Here is a 16,651-nt window from a genome sequence, read left to right on the forward strand (position 1 = left end):
TACCTTTCTTGCACAACTTGTCAGACACTGCAACATCATGGAATCTTGGTTCAGAGGACATCTACAAGACCTTCTTCACGGCTGCTGCAACTAACCCATCTCTTTGGGAAGGACCTACTTCCACTGGGGAATCCCGCCTACCAGTGACTGCCCTCGTCTGCTGCCCGTCCCATTCACTGACGCCTATAAAAAGCGCCAGTCTTCTTGCCTTTGCTCCAGACTCTCCTCCACCACGATGCTGTGAACACTAACTCCAAGGCCGAGGGACTGATTACCTCATCTTTTGTATATAGTTCTACTGTCTTCCTATTATGTCCTAGAATCTGTATTGATAAAGCCACTGGATGGCGAAACGTCTACTACAATAAAGATATCCAGATGTTGCACATGTGTCTTAACTTTCACAAGGGATTATGTATACCCCTGCAGAGGATGGAAGCTTGTCCTGTCTACTACTGGTGATGTCCTTGATGGTCGTGGTTGTGGAGGTAGATACTTGGAATGATGTATTGGAAAAGATGTTGGAAACATGTTTGGCAATGGAGTTGATGGGGAGGACTATGTATCTCTTCTCGGCAATGTCTTCTCTGGGTGTGAACATTAAAATGGTATAAAATACCGACAGATTGGGTGTGTTGAAGATGTTAATGTCCGCCGTCTGCAGTCTCTGATGAAGTGACGAGGATAGTGGAGTTTAGAAAATACTTGTTCAATTATAGTGCATTCTTCCTCAAGGAACTCATTGCTGCAGATTCTGAGTGCACGCAGGAAGAACCCTATAATTACACCACGTTTAGTTTTGGTGTCGTGGTGAGAGTAGAAGTGGAGAAGATCGTTTTGTGCAAGAAAGGTATAAAATACCGACAATGTGAAAGTTAAGACACATGTGCAACATCTGGATATCTTTATTGTAGACGTTTCCCCATCCAGTGGCTTTATCAATACAGATTTTAGTTCTACTGTCTTCCTATTATGTCCTAGAATCTGTATTGATAAAGCCACTGGATGGCGAAACGTCTACAATAAAGATATCCAGATGTTGCACATGTGTCTTAACTTTCACAAGATCGTTTTGGTTGGTTGGTTTTCGATAGACTTTAAAACGTAGTTCATGGTCAGTTTTGCAGAGGAGAACATCAAGGAAGGTCTACTCACAACTTGTCCAATACCCCTGCCAAGCTACCCAAGACTCTATAACCCCACCCGGTAGATCATCAGATGCAGCATTCTCCACCTGACCTCAACATTCTGAACATGACTATAAATACTCCCGTACCTTCCACCCCAGGTAGATCTGTGTGTGACTTGAAAAAGCCCACTGTGTGGGTGAAACATTGTCAATAAAGGATCACATTAAACTGCATGTGTTTATGTTTCCATTGTGTCGGTATTTTATACCATTCATTTTCATCAAGTCACAGTGTGCTCTGTAAATGGTCCAAGTCGGACCGAGACGTCGGCATCAGCTTCTCTCTCCTAAGTGTGGGCTATTTGTATATAGAAAACTAATTACCTACCTTGTTTCATTATATTTCTACTGTAACTAAGTAACTTGTTGTATATTCACCATCTCTATTCAATAAAGTTGGTAGAATTACCGACAATATGTAAAGTAAAAGGACAGATTTTTAGATTTTGCCACCGAAGTGGCTAGTTTATTGTGCACCCCATATCCATTCTGTGGACGGTAGCGCAAGAGCATATGGATACTAGAAACTAGGCCCCAAAGGGTTAACAGGAATACATATTTGTAGATGAATGGTTCAGAGAACCGACATGTTGATAAATTAGACACATGTGCAACTCTTGGGTATCTTTATTGAGGAAACGTTTCGCCACACAGTGGCTTCATCAGTCCATACGTAGGAGAAACTTGAAGAACAGGTAATCAGTGGACTGTTAGGTAAGACACATATGCAACAGTTAGGTATCTTTATTTCGAAACGTTTCGCCTACACAGTAGGCTTCTTCAGTCGAGTACAGAAAAGTTGATAGAAGCAGAAGATACTTGAAGACGATGTAATCAGTCCATCACCCTTAAAGTTTGAGGTGGTCAGTCCCTCAGTCTGGAGAAGAGCATTGTTCCATTGTCTGAAACAATATGAAGTTGAAGTAACGAACGAACGAACGAAAGTTCAGGTAAGATCCCAAATGGGATGAGCGGGGAAGACGGGACAGACGAAGAATAGTGCTGGAGAGGAGTGTTCTTAGTCGTAGAAATAGAGCCAGGGCTTAACCCAGCAGCAAAGGCGATCGTGGGACAGATATTGAAAAGAGAAATTCCGGTTCTTCTGTTGGGACTCCGGTGGGGTGAGCTGGGAGTAAGGGAGTTGCGACCTTTAGAGCTAGAGAGGAGTGCAGAACTGAGTCATGTCTTAACCCAAAAAAGCTAAGGCGAACGTGGGTCAGAGAATGGTACCTGTCTTAGAAGGTACCTGTCAGCGGATCCAAGGTTATTTGTAAGTAGGGTTAGGAGCAGGATCATGCAAGGAGTAGAAAAGGTTGTGTTGGTTTGTGGGTCTGCGAATGTCTTCGTCAAGGAGAGAGGTCCAGGCTGTTACTCTGACTACTTCACCCCAGGGATCTGTCCTTTCCCCTACCCTCTACATTTTATACACTAACGACATTCCAACACCTATATACCACAACTCCATCACACTAGCCTATGCAGACGACATTACACAACTTATCACTCATGCCAATATAGATACACTCACACACAAAACACAAAATGAGGTTGACAGGATAGCCATCTGGGAACAAAAATGGAGGATCAAAACCAATGCAGCAAAATCCAGCATTACGTATTTTAACTACAGGAAACGTGATCCTCCATTACCTGTCGAACTCAGAACAGCTGACACCCGCACTTACTTCCCTATCACACAATCTGTCACTGTCCTTGGCGTTAATCTTGACTACCTTCTTCGTTTACACGGACACATTCACTCAAGGCATGCAATAGCTAGTAAGGCCCTTGCGGGCCTCTACAAGCTGAAACATGCCTCTCAACGCACCAAACTACACCTCTACAAATCCCTAATACGTCCTCTGATAACTTACTCTCCTCTAGCCCTCTCTCTTGCAGCAAAAACAAACTTAAACTGCAGCGTGTCCAGAACAAGGCGCTGCGCTGGGTGCTTGATGTCAGATGGGAGGACTTCGCCACAAGCGAGTCTCTCCATGCCCAGTTAGACGTCCCTGCGCTGAATCTGTACTGGAAGAGGCTCAGTGACAGACAGATAGACAAACTTGAGACAAGTTGAAGTGACAGGATGGAGCCTTTTATAGTGCCAGGAGGTGAGACGTAGGTTGATTTGGGAGGGCAGGTCCCTCTCAAACCCAGCCGTTCTCACTAGTAGAGTTTGTCGAAGTTGATGGTCTGTACCAAGATACCCTTGTGTTGCAGTGTCTGACAGAATGAACATCAAAATGGTATAAAATACCGACAGATTGTTAGGTAAGACACATATGCAACAGTTAGGTATCTTTATTTCGAAACGTTTCGCCTACACAGTAGGCTTCTTCAGTCGAGTACAGATACCTAACTGTTGCATATGTGTCTTACCTAACAATCTGTCGGTATTTTATACCATTTTGATGTTCATTCTGTCAGACACTGCAACACAAGGGTATCTTGGTACAGACCATCAACTTCGACAAACTCTACTAGTGAGAACGGCTGGGTTTGAGAGGGACCTGCCCTCCCAAATCAACCTACGTCTCACCTCCTGGCACTATAAAAGGCTCCATCCTGTCACTTCAACTTCATATTGTTTCAGACAATGGAACAATGCTCTTCTCCAGACTGAGGGACTGACCACCTCAAACTTTAAGGGTGATTTACTGATTACATCGTCTTCAAGTATCTTCTGCTTCTATCAACTTTTCTGTACTCGACTGAAGAAGCCTAGTGTGTAGGCGAAACGTTTCGAAATAAAGATACCTAACTGTTGCATATGTTGTTCAAGAAAGGTATAAAATACCGACAATATGAAAGTTAAGACACATGTGCAACATCTGGATATCTTTATTGTAGACGTTTCGCCATCCAGTGGCTTTATCAATACAGATTCTAGGACATAATAGGAAGACAGTAGAACTATATACAAAAGATGAGGTAATCAGTCCCTCGGCCTTGGAGTTAGTGTTCACAGCATCGTTGTGGAGGAGAGTCTGGAGCAAAGGCAAGAAGACTGGCGTTTATATAAGCGTCAGTGGAAGGGACGGGCAGCAGATGAGGGCAGTCACTGGTAGGCGGGATTCCCCAGTGGAAGTAGGTCCTTCCCAAAGAGATGGGTTAGTTGCAGCAGCCGTGAAGAAGGTCTTGTAGATGTCCTCTGAACCAAGATTCCATGATGTTGCAGTGTCTGACAAGTTGTGCAAGAAAGGTATAAAATACCGACAATATGAAAGTTAAGACACATGTGCAACATCTGGATATCTTTATTGTAGACGTTTCGCCATCCAGTGGCTTTATCAATACAGATTCTAGGACATAATAGGAAGACAGTAGAACTATATACAAAAGATGAGGTAATCAGTCCCTCGGCCTTGGAGTTAGTGTTCACAGCATCGTTGTGGAGGAGAGTCTGGAGCAAGGGCAAGAAGACTGGCGTTTATATAAGCGTCAGTGGAAGGGACGGGCAGCAGACGAGGGCAGTCACTGGTAGGCGGGATTCCCCAGTCTTCTTGCCTTTGCTCCAGACTCTCCTCCACAACGATGCTGTGAACACTAACTCCAAGGCCGAGGGACTGATTACCTCATCTTTTGTATATAGTTCTACTGTCTTCCTATTATGTCCTAGAATCTGTATTGATAAAGCCACTGGATGGCGAAACGTCTACAATAAAGATATCCAGATGTTGCACATGTGTCTTAACTTTCATATTGTCGGTATTTTATACCTTTCTTGCACAACTTGTCAGACACTGCAACATCATGGAATCTTGGTTCAGAGGACATCTACAAGACCTTCTTCACGGCTGCTGCAACTAACCCATCTCTTTGGGAAGGACCTACTTCCACTGGGGAATCCCGCCTACCAGTGACTGCCCTCGTCTGCTGCCCGTCCCTTCCACTGACGCTTATATAAACGCCAGTCTTCTTGCCTTTGCTCCAGACTCTCCTCCACAACGATGCTGTGAACACTAACTCCAAGGCCGAGGGACTGATTACCTCATCTTTTGTATATAGTTCTACTGTCTTCCTATTATGTCCTAGAATCTGTATTGATAAAGCCACTGGATGGCGAAACGTCTACAATAAAGATATCCAGATGTTGCACTTGTGTCTTAACTTTCATATTGTCGGTATTTTATACCTTTCTTGCACAACTTGTCAGACACTGCAACATCATGGAAGCTTGGTTCAGAGGACATCTACAAGACCTTCTTCACGGCTGCTGCAACTAACCCATCTCTTTGGGAAGGACCTACTTCCACTGGGGAATCCCGCCTACCAGTGACTGCCCTCGTCTGCTGTCCGTCCCTTCCACTGACGCCTATATAAACGCGTCTTCTTGCCTTTGCTCCAGACTCTCCTCCACCACGATGCTGTGAACACTAACTCCAAGGCCGAGGGACTGATTACCTCATCTTTTGTATATAGTTCTACTGTCTTCCTATTATGTCCTAGAATCTGTATTGATAAAGCCACTGGATGGCGAAACGTCTACAATAAAGATATCCAGATGTTGCACATGTGTCTTAACTTTCATGTTGCATATGTGTCTTACCTAACAATCTGTCGGTATTTTATACCATTTTAATGTTCATTCTGTCAGACACTGCAACACAAGGGTATCTTGGTACAGACCATCAACTTCGACAAACTCTACTAGTGAGAACGGCTGGGTTTGAGAGGGACCTGCCCTCCCAAATCAACCTACGTCTCACCTCCTGGCACTATAAAAGGCTCCATCCTGTCACTTCAACTTCATATTGTTTCAGACAATGGAACAATGCTCTTCTCCAGACTGAGGGACTGACCACCTCAAACTTTAAGGGTGATGGACTGATTACATCGTCTTCAAGTATCTTCTGCTTCTATCAACTTTTCTGTACTCGACTGAAGAAGCCTACTGTGTAGGCGAAACGTTTCGAAATAAAGATACCTAACTGTTGCATATGTGTCTTACCTAACAATCTGTCGGTATTTTATACCATTTTGATGTTCAATCAGTGGACTGATTACCTCATTCTTCTCCTGTTCTTCAAGTTTCTCCTACGTATGGACTGATGAAGCCACTGTGTGGCGAAACGTTTCCTCAATAAAGATACCCAAGAGTTGCACATGTTGTGTACGAAATGGTATATAATACCGACAAGATGAGAGTAAGACACATGTGCAACATCTGGGTATCTTTATTGTAGACGTTTCGCCATCCAGTGGCTTTATCTCCACGACTATGGTGCTGTTCGCACCTACTCCTAGGTTGAGGGACTGATTACCTCATCTTCTGTACATAGTTCTACTGTCTTCAAGTTATGTCCTAGAATTTGTATTGATAAAGCCACTGGATGGCGAAACGTCTACAATAAAGATACCCAGATGTTGCACATGTGTCTTACTCTCAGTTGCACATGTGTCTAATTTATTATCAGGAATACATATGGATTTATATCTACATATCTATAGTTCACTTATCTGTTACAAGCAAACTTAGGAAATTTGCTTAGTATATCTGGTATCTTATTTTCATTAATAAGATATCTTGACATGTCACATAGGTTATTATACTGTCTGTCTCTGTATTCCTCAATAAGTGGACAATTAAGCACATAGTGTTCAAGAGAGAAGTGCAACTAATGTGACATTTTATTGTGGCAACGTTTCGCTCTCCAGGAGCTTGACAAGTAACGGCTTGGTCGAAGTTGATGGTCTGTACCAAGATACTCTTGTGTTGCAGTGTCTGACAGAATGAACATTAAAATGGTATAAAATACCGACAGATTGTTAGGTAACGGCTTGACAAAGCTCCTGGAGAGCGAAACGTTGCCACAATAAAATGTCACATTAGTTGCACTTGTGTCCTTTTACTTTACATCTCTATTCAACCTCTCAACAAAACAGATCACTGAACCATTTTGATGTAAGTCATACTTTTAAAAGTTTTACCATTGTCCATTGAGCTGCCTGTCTCATTCTTCATACAATAGTACTCGCCTGCATAAAATTCCTACATATTAGTCTATGTCTAATTCTTAAGCAGCATTTAAGCATCAAAATTAGTTCGCCTGAAATGCATTACATACTAGAGGCTTTCTTTTGTGTCCAACAATATTGTTTTTACATGTAAACTATATTATCCTTGTACAACATAAAAAGAAATTAAAAAATGAAATCAATCAACTGTGTAAAAATGTTATAATAAAAATAGGTACAATAGGAGTGAACTCAGTTATTTACATGAAAAGTAAATAGAGAAATTAATTTGCAATAACAGGTATATGAATGTTAACTCTACAGGAAATCACTTTCCTCCTTTGTAGCTTTATTCATTAGGAACCTTCTATGTCTCTTCCTCAACTGGCTCATGCTAGGATTGGCTTTGATATGTTCAGCTGGATGATGAAAGAAAAGGGAACAAAAGTAGCGATGACTCACGAAATCGTAATGACATGATTGCAAACAAACCATACCACGGGTGGGGATAGAACCTGCGATCAGAGTCTCAAAACTCCAGACCGTCGCTAGCCACAATAAGATTCGTCCAACTAGGTATATTTCTACACCATATGAAGGTTAGCATAGGCACCACTGTGACCACAAATGCAAGTTTTTACAGACGCGAGGGTCTGGAGTTTTGAGACTCTCTGATCGCGGGTTCTATCCCCACCCGTGGTATGGTTTTTTTTTTTAAGTAGCTATGTAAATAGTAACAGAAACTAGAAGTTTTCAATTAGACCAGGTGGACCCCCTCGTGAAACCCCAGCAGAGAAGGACGCCCACATCCTCAAGAGCATACCTGGAGATAGTTCCGGGGGTCAACGCCCCTGAGGCCCGGTCTGTGACCGGTCTGAGTTCGGAAATCGGCTTTCCAACAAAACCGTTGAAGAATTATCCACAGAGCTGAAAAAATGTAGCTGGCTAAAATTGAGCCAATGAAAGGTGCCCCTACTGTAACATGCCCAGCAAGCAAAGTAAGATGACGACAAGCGTGCCAGGAAGAATGATAGAAACTTGTCACTGATTATCAGGCAAAAGTGAGACATCCACACTAGATGAAGACTGCTGCAAATGTCCGGTCAGCTTTTCTACTTGTTGGCTTTGTACGGTCCACTAACGTCTTACGGTGTATCGAGCCCTGCTTTTCGACATACGGAGAAGAGATATTGCCTAAAGCTGAGCGATAAAAGAAAATAGAAAAGGAGTCCTAGTGTAAATAGGAACATATTAAAATTTCCCAAATAGACCAAGTGAACCCTCCTTCACCAAGCCTTAGCAGTGAGGGACGCCCACACCTAATCTGAGTTTAGCAACCGTCTTCCGACCAAAACTGTGAAAGAAATATCCGGAGAGCAGTAAAATTGAGCCGATGAAAGTCGATCCCTACTGTATTGTGCCCAGCGGGCAAAGTAATATGAGGACAAACGTCCCAGAGAGACCGTGGAAATTTGTCACTGATTCTCTGGCGAAAACTTCCAATGGAAATAAGTCACTCTGACTTTTTGGGATTATCCTAGGTTCTCTACACATATACTACTATGCATGATAATCTATGTAACTGTATTTGCGTATACCTGAATAAACTTACTTATTCCACAGCCGACGAAGGCTGACCAGAAGTCTGGTCAGCCATGAAGCCTGCTGTTATTTTTGCTGTTGAGATTTTGAGGGCCACCAAAGTTTTGGCTTTATTAATCCATAACTCCAGGGACTATATTGCCCAAATCTGAGCTGTTCATGGTTGTTGGTGATGATGTGGTGATACCAGTTACTAGTGACTAGCGACCAGTGACTGGTGACCAGTGACCTGCAACCAGGGACCAGCGAACAGTGACAAATGACCAGCGGTCAGTGATCCACCGCCGCCGAGGCGCTGTTCAATGCTTCATTATTAAATTATTATTATTATTATTATTATTATTATTATTAGTAGTAGTAGTAGTAGTAGTAGTAGTAGTAGTAGTAGTAGTAGTAGCAGTAGTAGTAGTAGTAGTAGTGCCTTATTATAGCTGATATGTCGATAATTAACTAACAATTTCCTTTCCCTCTCTATTCCAAAACTCCGGCAAAACCAGATACTATGCCCCGTGGCCTAGTATACCTGGAGTATACGTAGAGAGGGTTTCGGGGGTCAACGCCCCAGCGGCCCGGTTTGTGACCAGGCCTTATGGTAGATCAGGGTCTGATCAACCAGGCTGCTACTGAAAGTTAAGACACATGTGCAACATCTGGATATCTTTATTGTAGACGTTTCGCCATCCAGTGGCTTTATCAATACAGATTCTAGGACATAATAGGAAGACAGTAGAACTATATACAAAAGATGAGGTAATCAGTCCCTCGGCCTTGGAGTTAGTGTTCACAGCATCGTGGTGGAGGAGAATCTGGAGCAAAGGCAAGAAGACTGGCGTTTATATAGGCGTCAGTGGAAGGGACTGGAAGCCACATGATGGCGAAACGTCTACAATAAAGATATCCAGATGTTGCACATGTGTCTTAACTTTCATATTGTCGGTATTTTATACCTTTCTTGCACAGGCTGCTACTGTTGGCCGCACGCAACCCGACGTACGAGCCACAGCCCGGCTGGTCAGGTACTGACTTTAGGTGCCTGTCCAGTGCTTTCTTGAAGTCAGTCAGGGGTCTATTGGTAATCCCCCTTATGTATGCTGGGAGGGAGTTGAACAGTCTTGGGCCCCTGACACTTACTGTGCTGTCTCTTATCGTGCTAGTGGCATCCCTGTTTTTCATTGGTGGCAAAGCTCTCGCTTCACACTGTGAGGGTCCGGGTTTGATTCCCGGCAAAAGGGTGGAAACACTGGGCGTGTTTTTTTTTTTACACCGGTAGTCCATGTTCACCCATCAGTAATAATGGGTACCTGGGTGTTAGTCTACTGGTGTGGTTCGTATGCTGGGACAAAATTGATCTATTTTGCCCGAAATGCTTTGCATAACAAGCGGCTTCCAGTGTAGTAGTATGCTATTGATGTCAGCTAGGCCTGTACACCTTGTACATGTACTTGTAGAAATAAAGATATTATTATTATTATTATTATTATTATTATTATTATTATTATTATTATTATTATTATTATTATTTGTAAAAACTCTATGCACATAAAGGGCCCCAAAATTTGGAATTCATTACATGAGTGGGTTTGGGTGGGTGTGAGTTGGACCTAACTAGCTTGTGATGCTGGATCTGGTGCCGTGCTCCTTCCTTGAGTGGAGGTGACCAGACTGGAGTTTACCTGGAGAGAGTTTCGGGGGTCAACGCCCCCGCGGCCCGGTCTGTGACCAGGCCTCCTGGTGGATCAGCGCCTGATCAACCAGGCTGTTGCTGCTGGCTGCACGCAAACCAACGTACGAGCCACAGCCCGGCTGATCAGGAACTGACTTTAGGTGCTTGTCCAGTGCCAGCTTGAAGACTGCCAGGGGTCTGTTGGTAATCCCCCTTATGTGTGCTGGGAGGCAGTTGAACAGTCTCGGGCCCCTGACACTTATTGTATGGTCTCTTAACGTGCTAGTGACACCCCTGCTTTTCATTGGGGGGATGGTGCATCGTCTGCCAAGTCTTTTGCTTTCGTAGTGAGTGATTTTCGTGTGCAAGTTCGGTACTAGTCCCTCTAGGATTTTCCAGGTGTATATAATCATGTATCTCTCCCTCCTGCGTTCCAGGGAATACAGGTTTAGAAACCTCAAGCGCTCCCAGTAATTGAGGTGTTTTATCTCCGTTATGCGCGCCGTGAAAGTTCTCTGTACATTTTCTAGGTCGGCAATTTCACCTGCCTTGAAAGGTGCTGTTAGAGTGCAGCAATATTCCAGCCTAGATAGAACAAGTGACCTGAAGAGTGTCATCATGGGCTTGGCCTCCCTAGTTTTGAAGGTTCTCATTATCCATCCTGTCATTTTTCTAGCAGATGCGATTGATACAATGTTATGGTCCTTGAAGGTGAGATCCTCCGACATAATCACTCCCAGGTCTTTGACGTTGGTGTTTCGCTCTATTTCGTGGCCAGAATTTGTTTTGTACTCTGATGAAGATTTAATTTCCTCATGCTTACCATATCTGAGTAATTGAAATTTCTCATCGTTGAACTTCATATTGTTTTCTGCAGCCCACTGAAAGATTTGGTTGATGTCCGCCTGGAGCCTTGCAGTGTCTGCAATGGAAGACACTGTCATGCAGATTCGGGTGTCATCTGCAAAGGAAGACACGGTGCTGTGGCTGACATCCTTGTCTATGTCGGATATGAGGATGAGGAACAAGATGGGAGCTAGTACTGTGCCTTGTGGAACAGAGCTTTTCACCGTAGCTGCCTGGGTGGGTCATTGGGCTAATCCGGGGTGGGTGGGTCATTGGGCTAATCCGGGGTGGGTGGGTCATTGGGCTAATCCGGGGTGGGTGGGTCATTGGGCTAATCCGGGGTGGGTGGGTCATTGGGCTAATCCGGGGGGGGGGACATGGACCTGCTCCGCATGGGTCAGTAGGCCTATTGCAGTGTTCCTTCTTTCTTATGTTCTTAACCCGGTCTGAAAATCAATTTAAGACTCTTCTCAAAAGCCACTTAATCACCCTAGATTAAATAGTAATTACTCAATATTTAACACTATCAATAAATCCACCAATTACCTAAATCTTAAAACTTCTAGACTAGATGACCAAGTTCATATATTGACAAATTACCACATAAAAGTATACATACCTACCAAAAGCAGTATTGCCCTTCACCAAATTGTAGCAGTCTCATGCTGTAAACTACTGTAAACTACTGGAAACTACTGGAAACTACTGTAAACTACTGGAAACTACTGTAAACTACTGGAAACTACTGGAAACTACTGGAAACTACTGTAAACTACTGTAAACTACTGTAAACTACTGTAAACTACTGGAAACTACTGGAAACTACTGGAAACTACTGTAAACTACTGTAAACTACTGTAAACTACTGGAAACTACTGGAAACTACTGGAAACTACTGTAAACTACTGGAAACTACTGGAAACTACTGTAAACTACTGGAAACTACTGGAAACTACTGTAAACTACTGGAAACTACTGGAAACTACTGTAAACTACTGTAAACTACTGGAAACTACTGGAAACTACTGTAAACTACTGTAAACTACTGGAAACTACTGTAAACTACTGTAAACTACTGGAAACTACTGGAAACTACTGTAAACTACTGGAAACTACTGGAAACTACTGGAAACTACTGGAAACTACTGTAAACTACTGGAAACTACTGGAAACTACTGGAAACTACTGGAAACTACTGGAAACTACTGGAAACTACTCTTGAATCATGTTTCATAAAAAGCATTTTTGAATATATGAATATATCCTTGTTTATATAAATTAGATTCACCTATAATTAATAGGCCTACTGTACAACTATGATAAATTTCTTTAGTGTTAAGTAGTCAGTAAGCCATTAAACTAAGTCGGCCCATAATGCCTAGGCATAATATAGGCTCTCCTTGCACTGCAACCCATTATTGTAAATACATAATCTCAATGTATTACTTGCAAAGAAATGAATAAATTAACATCTGAGTCAACAGCAACAGGCTTTCCCCGGACCTAGAAGAAGCTGAGCCATTGTCCAGGCGCGAGCAATGTATAAAGGACAAACATCCCAGGAGCAGGAAATAGAGAAAATTCAACATTGATACTCAAAGCATTTGGTAGAGCGAGACATTTGCATTCTACCAACGCCAGTGGAGAAATCCCCTTCTATTTCTATAAAAATTCTTAACAGATCACTAGAAGAAATTTCGTAAACATCAGCAGTCAGTATTGCAAGTGGAACGAAATGCAACATTTATTAAATTATTTATTGATTAACAAGCTTTTACATATTTTTTAAGAATGAATTGATTTTATTAATCAAAAGCATGTGTTTTAATTAATTAAAACGTGAATTTAGGTTATGTATACAAAACTCCAGGATTTTTTCCTCTATGCAAAGTATACCAATAAGAGAAACTTTCAATTCGTATCATAAAATGCCTGTAGGACACACACACACACACACACACACACACACACACACACACACACACACACACACACACACACACACACACACACACACACACACACACACACACACACACACACACACACACACACAAACACACACACACACACACACACACACACACACACAGTGTGAAGAGTGAAGAGGCGGGGCCAGGAGCTTGGACTCGACCCCCGCAACCTCAACTAGGTGAGTACACACACACACACACCGGGGCCAGGAACTGTGACTTGACCTACCAACAGTGTTTATGCACTCAGAGCTACATATATCTTTAATAAACTTTGAATTCAGGTCATAGTCTGAATTGATGAATAATTTATTCCACAAAACCCACATAACCCCTTAATACTGGACATTTAAATCAATAATTTATTCTTTAAAATGTCGAATATTAGGGGGTTATGTGGGTTTATTCTATAGCAGTGGCAAGGTTACGTTCTTTGCCACTGCTAAGAAAACCCATCATAAACCAACTCAAAACTAGATGTATTGTGGTCGACACCGAGAAAGGTGTCCCCTATATTGTATAACCTCAGCCCCCTCTACCTCAATGCACGTGAAAAGCATAGTGCAGACTGTGGCATAAGTTTGAAATGCAGTTAAATATTAGCACTGAAGACCTTAAGTGAAAAAGAAGAGACATTCACTAGTTATCACATGGGAATCAATATGCACTGGACAGGCACCTAGGTCAATGCCTGACCAGCCAGGCTGTGATTCATACGTCAGCTTACGTGCGGCCATCAGTAACAGCCTGGTTGATCAGACTTTGATTCCACTTGACCAACCGGGCTGTGGTTCGTACGTCAGCTTGCGTGCTGCCAGCAGTAACAGCCTGGTTGATCAGACCCTGATCCACCACGAGGCCTGGTCTCAGACCGGGCCGTGGGGGCGTTGACCCCCAGAAACCCTCTCCAGGTATACTCCAGGTATCCCATTTTAATAAATATTGACAACTTGGGACATGAAAAGTCTAACACAAATTTGAATTTGCCTCTTGGAGAGGGCAGCTTAACAAGTTTCAAGGCAAGCTGAAGAGGCATTCTGTAGTTATCTCAGATATCAATATCCCATAACATAAAAACTAAGAATTAGCTCAGAAGTTGCATTATCATTTTATCAGCTTAAAAGTTAGAAAACAATCAGATGAACTCAGATTATCTTATCAAAGTCAGTATTTCAAACTTCTCAGTTTCCCAATTTCTTCGCCTGACATAACTGGCAACAATTTGTTCACATTTTTTGTTAATGTTGGAGAATACATGTTTCCTCTCCTTTATCCACCCAGTTTTGAGCTTATTAGACTTTTGAGAGCAAGGTTCACACAACATACGCCGTGGACTGGTAAGCCAGTGGAAGGCCTCAGTCAGATGACCAAAAACTCCAGCTGTGGGTCATCATAAGATAAGATAATATTTCGTTCGGATTTTTAACCCCGGGGGGTTAGCCACCCAGGATAACCCAAGAAAGTCAGTGCGTCATCGAGGACTGTCTAACTTATTTCCATTGGGGTCCTTAATCTTGTCCCCCAGGATGCGACCCACACCAGTCGACTAACACCCAGGTACCTATTTGCTGCTAGGTGAACAGGACAACAGGTGTAAGGAAACGTGTCGAAATGTTTCCACCCGCCGGGAATCGAACCCGGGCCCTCCGTGTGTGAAGCGGGAGCTTTAGCCACCAGGCCACCGCGTCAGGAAGCACTTGCCCTGTTTCCTGACGAACCTTACCCAACCAAACCTAAGTTAACCTACTTATATACGCATTAACTTACCTTTTTACACAAATAAATTTTACAGGCTAAGAGCTGTTATACTTATTAATTTACTAACCTATGTATTAAATTATTAACCTATTTATTAACTTACTTATCCATCTATTAATATACTGACCTACTTGTCAATTATCAACATATTAACCTATTTTTTTTTTAAACATCTACGTATTTACTTATTACTTATTAAATTATTTATTACTAACTTACATATCTAGTTATTAACTTACTAACCTACTTATTCCCTTACTTATTACTTATCAACTTATTAACTTACACACTTAATAACCTACTAGGGAAAGTAAACACAGTTTTGTAGTGCCTACAGTAGGTGGTCAGTTATTTATTTATTAGTTAACACTGGTGTACTTATTATTGTAAGCTGATCCTCTCTATTGTTCATTTAAATAACTCATTTTATTTTGTCTGTTGTATATCCTTTTATTGTAACTAATTTTCCTACAATTGACTTACTTAGCTGTTTTAATTATTAAGGTTATAATCATGATTGATTTATATTGTAACTTACGTCTAGGTTTTATATATATAGATATTATAAGGATCCTAATGGAAATAAGTCACTCTGATTTTTCTGGGCTATCTTAGGTAATTTACACTATATATGATAATTGTACATATATGTACTTGTACCTAAATAAACTTCCTTATTAGTTACTAAACTACTTTTTAATTTACCTACTTATTAACTTAATTATCTACTTATAAACTTATTTATCTACTTATTAATTTACTTATTAAATAATTTAAGTCACTTTGACTTATTTTTGGGTTATCCTAGGAAATTTACACTATATATGATAATTGTACAGTTTGTTTGATCAGGCTCTGATCCATCACGAGGCCTGGTCATGGACCAGGCCTCGGGGGGGGGGGCGTTAACCCCTGGTCCTTGAACCCAGGTATGGGTTCAAGGACCCCAATAGAAATAAGTCACTTTCTCTGACCTTTCTTGGTTATCCTAGGTAATTTACACTATGTATGATAATTATAACAGCCTGGTTGATCAGGCTCTGATCCACAACAAGGTCTGATCAAGGACTGGGCCGCCGGGGCGTTGACCCCCCAAACACCCTCCAAGTATGAGGTCAAGGACCCCAATAAAAATACATCACTTTTTCTGACTTTTTGGGTTATCCTGGGTAATCTACACATGTGCTGCTATGTATGTATTTATGTATACCTAGTATACCTGAATAAACGTACCTATACACGGTGGCCCGGTGGCCTGGTGGCTAAAGCTCCCGCTTCACACACGGAGGGCCCGGGTTCGATTCCCGGCGGGTGGAAACATTTCGACACGTTTCCTTACACCTGTTGTCCTGTTCACCTAGCAGCAAATAGGTACCTGGGTGTTAGTCGACTGTTGTGGGTCGCATCCTGGGGGACAAGATTGAGGACCCCAATGGAAATAAGTTAGACAGTCCTCGATGACGCACTGACTTTCTTGGGTTATCCTGGGTGGCTAACCCTCCGGGGTTAAAAATCCGAACGAAATCTCATCTCTCTCTCATCTCTCATTACTTACCAACCTCACCATGGCACTTGTTCAATGATACACAGATGAGCTTGCACGTCAGCGCCATCTATGTATTATATTTTAAATGTGAGGGTTGAGTGTAGTGGGTGTCTGGG

This window comes from Cherax quadricarinatus, unplaced genomic scaffold (assembly GCF_038502225.1).
Source record: "Cherax quadricarinatus isolate ZL_2023a unplaced genomic scaffold, ASM3850222v1 Contig5, whole genome shotgun sequence".
NCBI lineage: Eukaryota > Metazoa > Arthropoda > Malacostraca > Decapoda > Parastacidae > Cherax > Cherax quadricarinatus.